General features: G+C 50.8%; 1 pseudogene across 1 annotated transcript; it reads right to left on the bottom strand.

Annotated features, from left to right (window-relative positions):
- Positions 1–1,970: 1,970 nt before the first annotated feature.
- Positions 1,971–9,888, bottom strand: LOC118547507 (zinc finger and SCAN domain-containing protein 9-like; annotated as a pseudogene). The gene is made up of 4 exons (XR_013441479.1): positions 9,753–9,888; positions 8,285–8,760; positions 7,979–8,125; positions 1,971–3,400 (listed from the first exon to the last, which is right to left on the bottom strand). The product of XR_013441479.1 is annotated as a zinc finger and SCAN domain-containing protein 9-like (transcript).
- Positions 9,889–12,172: the final 2,284 nt, after the last annotated feature.

The raw sequence follows: 12,172 nt of genomic DNA, 5'->3' as shown, positions 1-12,172 counted from the left end.
CTGTTAGTATGACTTCTGCTCCACACGGTGCTAGAGAGATTGGCTAGTGCATCACAATTAGAGAAATGAGCGAAGGAAGAAATAAAACTCCTTATTCACAGTAACAGGGTTATATGAAGATGCAGGTATGTTTAGTTCTCAGGCAGAGCTGAGAAAACAGACGGAGACCTGCTGAGAGCAGCCACTGGAAGCAGTGGGGTCGTGGGACGGACTATTTGTGTGTCCCCCCCCCTTACATGCATATGTTAAAATTAACCCCACAATGTGATGGTATTTGGAGATGGGGCCTTTGGGAGGTAATTAGGGTCAGGTCAGGTCATGACGGTGGGATTAGTGCCCTTTTAAGAAGCTTGCTGTCTGTCTGTCTGCCTCTGTCTCTGACCCTCGGTTTGTCTCTCTGTCCGTCTCTCTCCCTCCCCCCCCCAGGCACACAAAAGACAGGTCATGTGAGCACAAAGGAAGGTGCCATCACCTAAGCCTGAGCTGGTGCCCGGACGCCGGCCTCCCCGTCTCCAGAACTGTGGGAGATACACGGCTGCCGTGTGAGCCGCCGCCTGCCCTGTGCCAGCCCGCCGGGCCCGGGGCGATGAGCAGGGGGGGACAGCCACTGGGAGGGGAGAAGTCCTATACCAATTTAATGGAGAGACTGTTGCAGAGCACATTTACGTTACACGTGAACTAAATGCTCCCAGTTCAGGGAAAACAGGGAATTCCACTCAGGACACGTCTTCACTTTTTAATATTAACTTACTTTTTTCTCTGCTCCCCTGATCCAAATATTAATTTATTTCTAAACCCCACATGACAGCAGTCTGTAATATACTTTCTTAAAAAATTGAGGTAAAAGAAAAAGTCCGCCAAACACTTTAAGTTAGGAGGTCTCTCACTGCTGTCCAACCCTCCTTTTGCCTTGTTATAGAGCATATTCAAACTTAGTAATCATGTCCCCTTCTCTTCACGTGCTGTGTATTTTAGAGATCACAGTGTCCTCTCCTCTCGTTGCTATCTGCTGCTCCTCAGAACAACGGTGAGAAGTGGGCAGGCAAGCGCAGGAACAGGCCTGAGGGGCTGAGCTCGGTGAAAGCTGCCCGTGGTCCTGCGCCCTGCCCCGCACCCAGCCAGTGCTCCCTTCCCCCGGCCACCATGAGCGGGCCGCCCTCAATCCATGAGTGCTGAGCGCGGACACACAAGGCTAGCCCCTTGCCTCCAAGGTGAGTTTTGTTCCAGACACCCTTCCCCCAAATTAGGCTACAGCTGGCCTGAGACCACATCCTGCTCAGCCCTCTCCTCCACGTCCTGCCTCCCCTGCTGCCCTGCGGCCGCCCCTCTGCGGTAAACCCCCTGGACCTGAATCCCTGCCCGGGCTCTGCCTCTCGGAAATCCACTCCAGGTGACTTATCCAAGGCCCCACCCTGCAGACCTCACCGAGCAGGGACTCCATCCCCGGCCACCTGGCTCCTGGTCCTTGATGTCCCCACTGTACCACACGATTTGGAGACACAACAAGGGATGAGGACAGGCAACTTTCAGAGTTGAACTTTTGAATCTCAACTCACTCAAGGAGGGACCCCTAATGTAATCAGCAACAGCCAATCCTCAGACCATTTCTGTATTTCATGCTCAACATTTCTATCAGATGGTCCCAGGGCCTATCTTTAAGCGTACTATGATGCAGAAATTCATCTTGGGCTTCTTGCAGCAGGTAGAACTTTCCCCCACAGCGAGGGAAATGGATGCCCTGCCTCAAGATGGCGTTGTGTGGAATTTGTAGGTAATGCTGTGCATTCGGTAATTTATCTCTGTGACGGGAAACTGTTCATAAAACCTTTGTTCATAAGACTTCCTGGGCCACCCACTCAGTAGAGAAATGGGAAAAAGGAGAGGGAGACTTGGATCAAGAAGGGGCTCAGTCCGTTGAGCAGCTGCTTTCAGCTCAGGTCAAATAAATAAAATTTTTAAAAATAAATAAATAAAAATATAAGCGCCTTATGTGGCTGGTGACCCAACTCCGCGGGGTGGCCTTGGACTCGGGACACAGACGGCCTGCAAAGCTGCGGACGTGACGGACGAGCACAAAGGGACTGTTAGGTGACCGAGCTCCGAAGACACAGCCTGACGATCCCAGTGAAGCAGGACAGCACCATAAACACCTGGGGAGTGAAGCCCAAAGCCGGGGCTTTAACTGAAAACACGGTGGGACATGAAGAGCATATGAAAACTCTACCATTTCTATTAGCTTAAATTATTCCAAAACAAAAGTCCAGGTTTTAAACCCTGACTCCTCATGGCTTCCTCGTCTGTAAGATGGACAATGATGGCGCCATTTCCCTGCCAGCTGTGCTTCGGAAACGGAAGCAGTCTGCAAACAGCGCCGGTCGGGCACCGGGGAAGCAGCGAGGGGGACGGGGTTGGCCCCGTAGGTACTGGTCACAGGGACGCCCCAGGCCCATTTACTGTAAACCATCAGCAGACCTCGATGTGCTCTTGAGGAACTCAACAGATGCAGACCTTCAGGCGTGTGGCCATGGCAGCGCTACTGATTACGTGATGGGGAGAGTTGTGCAGCCGGCCCAAAGTCAGTACCTACGAGGGCTGGGGGCGCGGCAACCCGGGAAGGGCTAAAGGGACCAAAGGGAAAGCAGCAGCTTCAAACACCCGCACCTTCCTCTTCAGATGTGCCCAGGCCACAGGTCAGTACTTGTTCCAAAACGCACCTAGTGGGACGTGAAGAAAGACGTTTTCTAGCCTTAGCCTCCCCCGGGCACTTGGCCAGTGATCCGGGAAACCGGCAGCCAGCGACGATTGGACCAGCGCGGCCGCCGTGTGGGTCTTCTGATGGCGGCTGAGGCTCTTCCCACACTCGGTGCGCTGGTGCGGCCGCTCCCCGTGTGGGCCCTCGGGTGCTCGACGAGGAACGGACGCCGACTGTAGCTCTTCCCGCGCTGGCCGCACCGATGGGGCCTCTCTCCCCTGTGGGTTCTCTGATGCCGGATCAGACCCGCACTCGGACTGAAGGCCTTCCCGCACTCCGCACAGCGGGACCGTTTCTGTAGGTTGTGGGTCCCTCGGTGATTGAGAAGACCAGAGCTCCGACTAAAGGTCTTCCCACACTCACTACACTCCTAGGGTCTCTCCCCAGTGTGGATTCTCTGACGGCGAACAAGGCCTGAGCTCTGGGCAAAGCTCTTCTCACACGCATCACACTTGTGCCGTCCCTCCCCTCGGGGGCTGCCCCAGCGCCCCGCTGCCCAACCCTCAGGGTCACCAAGCTCTCCATGTCGGGGATCCTGGGGGGATTCCCCCCAGGTCTGTCCATAAAATATCTCCCCATGGGACTCCACTATCTTAGGACAGTCTTTCTTCAGCACCAGCTCTCTGTCCTCAGCCTTGGTCATTCCATCTGAAACAGAAAAGACCAGGCACATGTCACTTGTTCCCTGAGTCTACGGGAGGGTTACTGTGCACAAAAGGACAGGGTGCTTCTAACCTGATGTGACCGCACATCACAGAGCAGCAAGGAGGTTAGAGACAGCAGGGTCAGTGTGGTAACACCTTCCTCCAGGTAACAAGGAAGTCTGGCCTCTTAGGCAAAATGCGGCTTAGTCCAACCTTACGTGGCCTGGGCCTGGAAAGAATTCCTTCTACATCTTCATGGGGAGGGGTGGGTCACGATCAGGGTGGCTGCTCTTAGGTCTCCCTTAGAACTCCCTCACCATGGGGCGCCTTGGGGCTTAGGTCATGATCTCGGGGTCCTCGATTGAGCCCCACATTGGGCCCCGCACTCAGCATGGAGTCTGCTTGAGATTCTCTCTGTCCCTCTGCCCCTAGCCCCATTCACACACACACTCTCTAAAAAACAAGTAAATAAATCTTAAAAAAAAAAAAAAAGTCCCTCCCCCTTTTGAGGTGGGGAGCCTCACAGTGACCAAGGGAACTCACCCCATGTACTCATTCATTCCTTTATGGGACAAGGGTTCAATCCTGCCATTCCAGGGGTCTCAGGAGTGCCCGACAACTGTGAAATCAGCACCACCCCAGGTGTGCTCCCCGCACAGGGCCTCTACGGGCTCTGCTCAGATGACGGCAAGTCTCCCTCCCTCATTCCTTCAAGTTTTCCTCAGCTCCTACTTCCTTACTTCTTCTTACTACCGCAAGCAGCTCGCCACCCACCGCACTCACAATCTCCCTCCCCTGCGCCTGTTCTGTCCCATTCCACAACTTACCACCTTCTAACACCCTGCATCACCTCCCTGTTTGTCCCCCGCTTGCCACAATCTAATCTCCATGACAGCGGGATCTTTCTGTTTTATTCCTTGAATCACGGATGGCACAAGGCAGTTTTCAATAAATATTTGTTGAATGAATAAAAGAAAGCATTGAAACCAATCCACTACTATGGCCTCAAATGACAGCCCAGGGACGGGCACCTGAGGCAAACACTCCCGATAGAACCGGCCCATACTGGATAGTTGTCCAACCAACCCCATCAGACTTGGAGCAGTTGAAGGGAAGAATGGAGACAAACAGACCCAAACTGTCTAAACACTAGGGAGCAGCCCTGTGGTACCCTCAGGATGTCTCGGGCTCTGCGGATAGGACTGTTCGGGGCAGCCGTCAAGAAAACATGACTGCCAAGTGACCCATGAGCTGGACCCTGACCACTGGAAGCTCCTCACCCCCTCCTCTGTCCCTGGAATGTGAGTTCCACTTGCCTGCCCCACTCCAGGGAGCCACCCCAAGGCCAGGGACAGTGACGGGGGGACAACACCATCTGGACAGTACACATGACTGAACCTGGTAAGGCCTCTGTATAAACTTTCACGATTTGGCAGGTGGGTTGGAGATCTACTCACGTTGCTGCCACCCAGGAAGAGCCTCCCGTGTAGGCCTCCTTTGCTTATTAAAACCACCACCTGGGGCGCCTGGGTGGCTCAGTCGTTAAGCGTCTGCCTTCTCCCTCTCCCACTCCCCCTGCTTGTGTTCCTGCTCTCGCTATCTCTGTCTCTGTCAAATAAATAAATAAAATCTTTAAAAAAAAAAAAACCACCACCTACCCGCTGTCTTCAGTCTCTCCCTGCCCCCCACACGAGGGGGCTGGTTTCAGATTACACCTGGGAAGCTCCCAAGGAGCCTGCGCACCAACAGATTTCCTCCTTGCAACCAGAGAGCCCAAAGAGATCAGCCTCCAGCCCTCCTCTTTTTACCGAAACATCCAGCTCTTTCTCCCACATCTGATTACTGTCCCTCACGCACCTGAACAGGAGCCTCTGCGGACTCCTCTCTTGTTAGACCATGTTCTCCTGCTCCTTTTAGCTGGGGGATGACAACAGGTTTGGAAAACAGAAATGCGTCTTCTGAGAAGAAACAGGCCACACGTGGGATCAGTATTGCCTTTCTGCCCAAACTTCACACTTACATTTGAAATGTACAAGAGAACTGGGTACAATATAAAAACAAAGACATTTCTCACCTTCTAATAATGACCATTTACACAGCCGTCCGTGACTCACAAGCATGTCACCTGTGTTATCAAACTATGCACCACAAAACCCCCTGATGTTATCAGCCCACCTCTTGAAAGAAGTGAACAGCAAATAAAAGGTAGACACATAGCTAGACAGACTCTGTACGTATGTAGAGAAAGTCTGGAAAATACACAGCAATTTGACAAGAGTGGTTACTCCTGGGGAATAAAATTTGGAGAACTTTCATGTTTTACTACATAAACTTCTATATTATTTGGATTTTTTTTACCATCAGCAGTTCTGAAAGGAACTCAAACTCAGTGATACAAAGTAACCTTAAATGTTGCTTAGTTAAAAAAGAAAAATTGAAGGGGCGCCTGGGTGGCTTAGTTGTTAAGCGTCTGCCTTCAGCTCAGGTCATGGTCCCAGGGTCCTGGGATGGAGCCCCGCATCGGGCTCCCTGCTCGGCGGGAAGCCTGCTTCTCCCTCTCCCTCTGCCCCTGCTTGTGTTCCCTCTCTCACTGTGTCTGTCAAATAAATAAAATCTTTAAAAAAAAAAAATTGAAGAGCTGGAACTTGGATTTAGTCCTTCTAACCTCAAACACTTACTATGTTGCTTTGCAAAACTGGCTTTTCCTGAAGACACATACCTGCAGTGATAGTCCCATTAAGAGAACTCTGATTTCTAGATGCCCTCAGGATACTCTCCTGCGGCCACAGGAAATGCTTAATGGATGACTGGATGTTAGGAGGGAGCGATGGACAGACAGGAGGAAGGACTGGCTCAGATGTGCTTCCTGAAAGAAAGGGCTCCCAGTAGGGTTCTAGATGCAGTTTGGAAGGCAGAAGAAAGGAAAAGATGGCTGGAAAATAAAAAGTTCAAGTTCACAGGGAGACGAGGAAGAAACGAACAGATTGCAAAGATGTTCATGAAGGAGGAAAATGAAACCAAAGGACTTTTTTTAAGACATATTTATTTTATATATATAGAGAGAGTGCACGAGTGTGGGGAGGGGCAGAGAGAGAGAGACAGAAAATCTCCAGCAGACTCCCCGCTGAGTATGAAGCCCCGAGATCATGACCTGAGCGGAAATCAAGAATTGGACGCTTAATGGACTGAGACACCCAGGGGCCCAGAAACCAAAGGACTTTTAATCTGATGAGGTCACAGAAGCTAGAGGAAGGTCTGTAGAGCAACAGAAGTCACTCAAAAATATCTTTTTAATTTAAGTCAAGAGCTGTGTTCCAAGTGGCAGAAATCCAGGATAACCGTATGATTGCTAGGGCAGACGGAATAAACACAGGCAGGAGGCAGAGCAGCAAGGGAAGTCCGGCTTCGATCCACATGGGGCTGGTGTGAGAACACCGACTATTAGACGGCTAACCATCAGTAAGAGGTGACGAGGTCTGGTGTGAGAAATCAGACGGAAGCTGGGCCAGCTGTGGCGGGGACAGCCAGGACAGGAAGGCAGCCGGCTCGGCTCCATGTGCCCGGGACGGCACCCACCACGACGTCACCTGCCAGGAAGGGGCAAAGGCTGGTTCCACCGGACTCCCCCATCCAGTCTGCCACCTACTGAGTGCGCTCACAGATTTGCCCTGCGAACATTGGCCAGACTGGCAAAGGCGACCCTGAGGGACAGCTTGCCAAGTGCTTTCCGGTCAGCTGTTCGCGTTCAGTGCCCACAACCACCTTCTGTGGTGCACACTTGCTCGACTGAATTGTGTCATCTCTCTTCCGCCCAGTCACATGTTGAAGCCCTGACTGTATTTAGAAATAGGGCCTTTTAGGAAAGTAATTCAGATAATTAAGAGTGGGGCCCTAATGCAATAGGACTGATGTCCTTATAAGGGGAGGAGACACCAGAGCTTTCTTTCTCTCCCTCCCTCCATCTCTCTCTCCCCCACCCCAATAAGCACGTGCACAGAGAAAGGCACGTGTGAGAACAAAGCAAGAAGGTGGCCGTGAGCAAGCCAGAAAGACAGGTCTCACCAACAACCCACCCTGCAGGCACCTTGATCTTGGACATCCAGCCTCCAGAACAGTGAGAAGATAAATCTCTGTTGTGTAAGCCCCTCAGTGTGTGCTAGTTCTTTTATGAGGGCCCGAGCAGACTAAGGCAATACTATGATCAACCCCATTCTGGAGATGAGGGAACTGAGAGCAAATGGTTAAGTGACCTGCCCACGTACAAGCAGCTTCCAGAGGCAAAGCCATGATCTGACCCTGTCACACCGATTCTCTAAAGCTGCTCCCCACAGTGATTCCTGGAAGTCTCCCTGAGGTGCCATGTGCCAGGGACCAGAGAGCCTCCAGGATGGGACTCGGGGGGGAGCCTGAGCGTGGGGCAAGGGGACACAGTGAGCACACTGTGCACTTGGAAACACGGAGCATTGCTGTCACCTGGCAAAGGGACTCCTGATCCCCTGGCTCCCCAGGTCTGGGCTTTTTATTTGTTTTTGCTTGACAAGGGGGCTCATATGTTCAGCACCAGAAAAATCCTGTCCCTCACCTGTCTCTCCAACAGGGTGGGGCTGCTGAGCAGTGTCATGGGTGAGCTGGGGTTCCTCAGGCCGGACTGGAGGCTCGGTGATGTCTGTGCTCCCAGAGGCACTGTCTCTTCAGAGAGGACTTCTTGCCCCTGCGTGTGGGCTACCACCTGGAGACAGATGAGATTTGATTTCTGAAGAGAAAACTGTCTGAAGAACACTTCCCAGAAAGAAGCAGGAAGCAGGATTAGAGTTAGTCAAGGGGGTATAAAACAAAGGATTCAAGGGTCACGCATACATACTTTTTCCTGGCAAATCTCCCTTCCTACCTCATGTTGAGGTTCATCGAGCTCTCTCTCCAGATCCTCCAGCACAGTCACCGCCTGCTCCCCGCTCCCCGGACGACATCCCTGCACCCAGGCCTGCAGCTCCTCGGGCAGGATGGTCAGGAACTGCTCCAGCACCGGCAGCTCCACGACCTGCTCCTCTGTGCTCACACGTGGCCTCAACCACTGGAGTCGGGGGAGGGCCTCCCTGGGTCCAGGGGTCTCCTGGGAGCACAGCTGTCGAAAGCGCCTTCGGAAATTTCCCTCGTCAGGGGATTACTATGTTTCAGCCTGGATTCCTGCACTTGGAGGCGACTTTCCGTCTCCATTTGCACTGTCATAAGTTCTTCCCAAACCCCAGGAGCTTGCACATCCAGGGGTAAAACCTCCCTTGCATCTGCATTCATCTTGTCCTTGAAGAGTTTAAAAAGCACCCTCCAGCGGAGCTACGTTTTAGAAACACCTTTGAAGACTCCCTCCTAAGCAGTAAAAATCACCGTTTACATAGAAAAATGGCAATAGCTAATGATAGGCACTGAAAAAACAACTGTCACAGGTCCCAAGGCTCTTCACTGAAAGTAAAGTCACTTGGGGACCAAAGGATGGGAAGAATAAATATAAGGTCGTAATGTGCAAAAAGCATATACTTTCAAGTCACTCAGAACTGGATTTTATTCCGGCCTAACATTTACTAATTGTGTGATCTTCAGCCAACTTCTTATCTTCTTTCAATCTCAGTCTCTGGATGTGAAGAAAGAGCAATACAAACACCTTACAGCGCTCAGGGGAAATTAGGGGCCCCACAGTTCACTCAGAACGGTTAAAAAGCTCAGACTCGTTACGTAAAAGTGAAATTAGACAAAGAAGAGACAGAAACTGTTCTTGTCTTTGATTAATGAATGAACCGTGTTTCCTGGGACTCATGCTTTCCATGCGGGACCGCAGTCACCGTTCACGTGACCCTCTGAGGTTTGATAACCGCTCCTTCAGGAGACAGGAGACGGCTGTCAGGGGAAGTTCGGTAGGGTGCGTAAGGTCAGGTTCCCGATGAGGACGCTCCTCAGAACCCAGACACCCCGGCAGGGCCCGCGACCCCGGAGGCCCGTACGTCTGCACGACGTCAGGACGCGCAGCCCCGACGCTGAATTCCCGCGGCACAGGCGCCGTGGTGGACACGCAGGGAGTGGGCACCGGGCACCTGGTGACAGGACAGGCTCCCCGCAGTGCGCGCACGCCAGGGCTCCAGGACCCTGCCGCCGAAAGCCAGTCCGCTCACAGCCCCTTAACCCGTCTCAGAGCCAAAAGCTGAGGGCCTCAACTCTGTGCTTGACTTCCCCGTCCCCTGTCAGACTCCAGTCCGGCCTGCGGCCGCTACTCCCGCGGGCGGCCCTCCAGCCTCGCCGTCCTCCCCCGCCCTGCCGCGCGATGTCCCCGAGCCGGGACGACGCGCCCTCCGCGGGCGGAGGCTTACCTTCCACGGCCCTCTCCCAGCCACGCCCCGGGGGCCCGGCGCCGACTCACGGGCGCGGAACGAGGCCCGGAAGCGGAGGGTCCCGGCGCGGCGTCGGCGGGGGCGCGCCAGCCGGAACAATGCGCCGCAGCGAGGAGGCCGCCCGCCGCGCGGGGGCGCTCGGGGCGGGAGTACTTCCGGGCCGCTCTAGGATCCCGCGTCTCGTCTCCCGCCTCCCGCGGCGGAGCACGTGGTTGGAATTTCGCGCACGGGGAACACGTTTAAGGGGAAGAAACGCGTGCAGCCTGGGCCGTTAACTTGAAAATGCTTATTTTTTAAAAACATTACCTATGATTTTTTAAAATTCTCAGGCAATGCCAAAATTAATAAAGCAAAAGGTGAAATCCCATCCTATCCCTCCTTAGTCCCACTTCCCTGGGGTGGCCACTGTCACCCCAGTGGCCAGGGGTGAGCTGGGGGTTCGCGCGTGTAATTCCCATCTCTGTCTCACAGCTAGATGGACAGGCATGAAGCTATTTGACATTTAGCTTTTTCTGCACTTATTTTAACGTTTTCATTTCACGTACCTTAGACCTCTTTATTGCTCATGTAGGTCTAACTCCTTTGGTGGCTGCATAATAGTACATCCAGCACATGTACTGCAGTTTATTTGTCCGGGCCCTAGGTATTGGTAGACTTTCCTCCTTCCTTCCCTCCTTCCTTCTGCTTTCCTTCTTTGCTCCTTTGCCCCTCTCCTTCCTTCATTTTTTGCTACAGAAGTCTCTTGGATTTTTAGCGGGAATCCAAAATCAACTAAATTAGCTTTATTGGTACAAAAGAGCATAATTAGTACTGCTAGTCATCCATCAGTTTTATCATGCCAACCAGAATGATGGTATTGCATAAATTATGTTTGTTTTGTTTTTAACGGAACCTCATTATTTATTTTATCACAGCAGTAGGAAAGTATCTTACATGTTAATGTAAATTCTTTGATGCAGCGTTTTAACTCCAAAATCATAGTTTTGTAAATTCCTGTGATTGTTTTACTCAAACTAGCCATCTGAGGGCATTAAATAAGGTCAGGTTTCATCCTTTATTTTAACTTCTTCTAAATGTCCAGTAAGTGTATAATCTTGAAGAAAATATGCTCAAAATCCTGATCACTTTCTTCAACACACCCCCAAAGCCCTCAGTACAAACTTTCCCAACAAACTATATAATGACTGTAAATTTTCAGCTTTTCTTTAACTGGAATACCATTCAAATACGTTATTCTCTTGCATTTTGGATGCCCACCTGTGACAAGTAAACCGTTTCTATTTGCATGAAACTCTCAAATGTGTCACTGATGGTTGATTAGGCTCTCTAACTGGATCATGTGTGCTCATTAAGCAGGTCAACTATAGCACTCAGGCAGCCTCCACCCTAGGATCAAGTGGATAGTGCATTGGATTTCCCTGTAGTTAAACAGCTCTGAGAAAGACTGGCTTCCACTTGTCTGTTTGGAGGGAGATTCCCCTATAGCAATAGCAGTACTTGATGATTGTCTTGGGACAGAAGGGATTACTTTTTACTTAGAATTGGGAATCTCTACTGAAAATACTTAAAACACCACTCAGCTCAGACTAGAAGAAATGCTGACTACAAGACTAACTATAAAGATTGAGTGTTACTTGAATCTGGAAACAGGTATATTGGGATATTGACTCTTCTGCAAGTTATGTCATAAGCTTAAAAAATATGAAGGAGGAGGAGGAGGAAGTGGAGGTGAAGGAGGAGAAGAAAAGGGAGAAACAAAAGGAGAAGAAGGACAGAAGGAGAAGAATTAGAGAATTGTTAACAAAGAGATTGAGGGAACTAGCTGGTATGTGGATAGACCCAAGTCTAAAAATACTTATGTCCCATATGAATCTTCACTAACCCAAGATAGTTTCAGTAAGTGGGCAAGCTGATCTGCCCTATGGATGTCACCAACCAATTCTAAACCCTAAGTATGATGTAATACCCCAGTGGGAAGAGCAGTCACCTGGTGGCAAGTTCATTACATTGGACCCTCTCTATGATAGAACAAAACATTGCTTCAAAGTAATAGACACTTGTTTTGAATTTCGATTGGCTTTCCATGCCTACCATGCTATCAGTATTGATTGGATGAAAGTCCCACTCACACCAGCCCTAACTTAATTGGGCATTAAAATGAAATGTCCCCCCCCACTCCAATCTGTACTTTCAACTGGGTTCTTGAAATAATCTTTCTGTCCTTTAGTGATATCTTGGGCAGATCCCATAGCTTTCTGGTCAATTTTAAGTATCAAAGATCCCATTCAGTTTATTTTTAATTTGAAAATTTATTACCTATTGAATAAGTTATATAGCCACAGATTCAAAATTTTACAAAATTTCAAAAGGGCATACGTTGAAAAATCTCCCTCTGATTT

This window comes from Halichoerus grypus, chromosome 9, assembly GCF_964656455.1.
Source record: "Halichoerus grypus chromosome 9, mHalGry1.hap1.1, whole genome shotgun sequence".
Lineage (NCBI taxonomy): Eukaryota > Metazoa > Chordata > Mammalia > Carnivora > Phocidae > Halichoerus > Halichoerus grypus.
This window is presented reverse-complemented; position numbering and strand designations above follow the sequence as displayed.